The sequence below is a fragment of the Pecten maximus genome, chromosome 18 (assembly GCF_902652985.1).
Source record: "Pecten maximus chromosome 18, xPecMax1.1, whole genome shotgun sequence".
NCBI classification, from domain to species: domain Eukaryota; kingdom Metazoa; phylum Mollusca; class Bivalvia; order Pectinida; family Pectinidae; genus Pecten; species Pecten maximus.
In genome coordinates, this window is record NC_047032.1 from 33,089,566 (window position 1) to 33,092,843 (window position 3,278).

Sequence of the window (3,278 nt, forward strand, 5' to 3'; positions counted from 1 at the left end):
TGGGTTGGGTTAAATTAGATCTTTTATGGTAAAATTGGTGAAAATTTCAGAATTAGTAGAAAATATGAAAAAACTAGTACATTCGTGTCTCCCAGTGACAATTGAATATGTTTTAATGGAAATGAAGTGTAACTAGCTCAGTAGCTAGTTTTTAATCCGATACAAAATGATAGATACTGAAACCTTAAACCTATAGTCAAAGATGCTTAACATCTAGTTTATGTTATCATAAAGACAGTCTTAGGGATTAAAATTCTGTGTATATCATGCAGGTGAAACATTGAGATCTATAGGTTATTATTCAACCCCTCCTGCCTTCCCTTCCCCCTCCCCTGCTGATAGGGTGCGACACCCTTTTATTACCTGGACAGTTCAGGCCTCAGGGAATCTTTCAATACACTGGTCAAAGTGCAAAAGATTTACACTGGCATGTTGATTACATCTTCCCAAGTGTGAGGAATTAATCTTAAAATATATAGAAATAACTTCCATAACTGTGAATGTATTAGGTGGCTAAAAGAGTAGGATGGAGTAAGAAATATGTCTTATTGTCCAGTAAATCTATATAAAACAAACTATGATAGCAAGGGAAAGCAAACGAATATTTCATTCAACAAATTGAATCTAATTAGTCAATCATATATAGTTCATAATCTTACATCAGGGAAAAGCAATAATATTAACTGGTGATGGCGTCACTTTTTTTTTTTTTTTTTTTTTAAAGATATAGATCTATAGAAGACCACATAAGAATGGAAATCATCACATTTTACTGTGCCCTGCACTCACAATTTCTTGCATATTTTGTAACATGTAATTAACCATTGATAATATCTTAAATCATTTTTTTCTTATTTTGTGTTATCAAGTTCATGTGGAATTTAATTTGCATAATGAGGATTTTGGAATTATAAAACATAAATAAGTGAAAGCGTTATGTTATAGCATAAATATAAAGATTCTAAAAAGTTGAATGATAAGCAACCTTTGTGTTGATTATTGAATCATATACATTTTATTCAAGTGTCTTCAATATTTTGATTTATGTCTTACATTAAAAGATTAATATCCAACTCAGACGGCAATTGGGCCGTGATTCATGAATGATTGCAAAAACTAATTTGAAGTACTTCTCGGTCAAATAAACCCCTAATATTTTACATACAATACAGTTGTGCAGCATGAAGAACATTTAGGTCCATTCTCTGAAAATGATGCCAATTTTAGGCCCAGTTTCTTCCGTTTCAGTTAACACACAAGTCCGTTTCGCCACCTAATACAAGGGGCGCAAGTCCTGCACCCTCCAAGTCCATTAACCTTCTCCAGGTTGATACCGCTACCCTAGCTATCAATCAAATTAAGTAACTCTGATAGATCTATAATGTGTTCCAGACAGAATGGAACAACATACACCCATACTTTGCTTGTCATTAAGATTATTGGAAATGATGAATATTTACAAATTATTCTTCAATTGTTTGATAAATATTAAGTAAACTTTATACTCATCACAAAAAGAAATTGTAGCTGAAAGGTTCTTGCTTTTTCTAACTGATTCAAAATATAACAAACAAAGGGCCATAACTCGTAAAATATATTCAAATGAAATAAACGCAACTTCATGACATGGCATACCCAGTTTGAAAAAAAGATGGTTATTGATGGTGGGAAGAGACCTCCGAACAAAACACATAATGCCTGAATTAAATAAGTTCCTCAAAGGGCTTATCCTAGCTCTGTCCATATCTCTAGTTATGTTGTCAAATCAAACTGCAGTTCAGGAAAACACAATTTTATGTCATGGTTATGAAACATACCAAGTTTGAAAACTTTGAAGAGATTACCAAACAAACCACATTGATACATGATGCCCAGGCCAATTTAACGAAGTTCTAGAGTGGGCCTAGTACACAACTTATGCCATGGTATATGTATACTAAGTTTGAAAGAAATGGATTATTTAGTGTAGGAGGAGGTCTCCACACAAACCCAATGTATTTGCTACACAATGACCATGTTTGGCAAAAATGCAATACTGTTACTCAAAAAATGTGAATGACGACAACAAAGCCCATTTAATTTGGCTTTGGGGACTCGAAGGGATAATGTAACTCCAAAACGTTATATATGCCGAATATCTGTAAAGTAATGTTTTGACACCTTTTAACTCTTAGACGTGCACCAAAAAAATATTGTTTTCACATAATCGATAAAGTTTAAAGCATGTCAAAAAGCAGCTTTTTGTCACAAAATCTATTAATTTGACATGTGACATCCATTGATAAACAGTGCTAGTCATATGACATTGACGTTTATTGATCAACTGTACTAGTCATGTGCCATTCACATGTATTGATAAACAGCTAACACCAAAACTACTAACATTTGAAAACCAACGTAACCGAAACTTGGGTGACAACATTAGCTTTCCATCTTCTTTGAAGAAATTAACTAATGAAATTAAAAAATGATTCCAGCTCTACATCTTCTTTGAAAAAAAACGAGCTAATAAAATTCAAAAAATTATTCAGAGCAGTGACTTATACTGTCATGCATTTTAAACACATCTTTCAAATTTTCAATGACATGTTCCAGATCACAAAATATTACATAGTCAGTATACATATCCACTCACAGTAAAATCCATACTTAGAATTATCCAATATCAATAATACTAATAGCGAATCTAAATATAATATCAAAGCATTGTAGCCAAATGATCTCCATAGAATAGAAACCAGATAAGAGATGGCCTGACTGGACTGGTTTGTGTTTCTTGCGCATGCACCAATTATTATAACAGTGCTTAACAGGATCTTTCATTTGACCAATAAAGATCATTTAATGGTGTGTGCAAAGATCTTGCACTCGGATATTTTACTTATTATGTCAAGAAGCCACTGAAGCAAAAAGTATTAAACATAAACACTGCAATTTTGTTACTGAGTAGTTTTATTTTTAGCTCACCTGGCTGAAGGGCAAGTGAGCTTATGTCGTGGTGTGGCGTCCGTCCGTCCGGCGTCAATTTTTCCTTTAAACAACTTCTGCTAATAACCAAGAGGCCCAGGGACTTGATATTACACGTGTAGCAAAGAAATGACCTTGACTTTCATTCAAGGTCACATGGGTCAAAAAGGCTATAATCTTCCAACGACTTCTTCTCAATAAGCAAGAGGCCCAGGGACCTGATATTGGACCTGTAGCATGCCGGGTGAAGGGCTACCAAGATTGTTCAAATAAATGACCTTCACCTTCATTCAAGGTCACAGAGGTGAAAT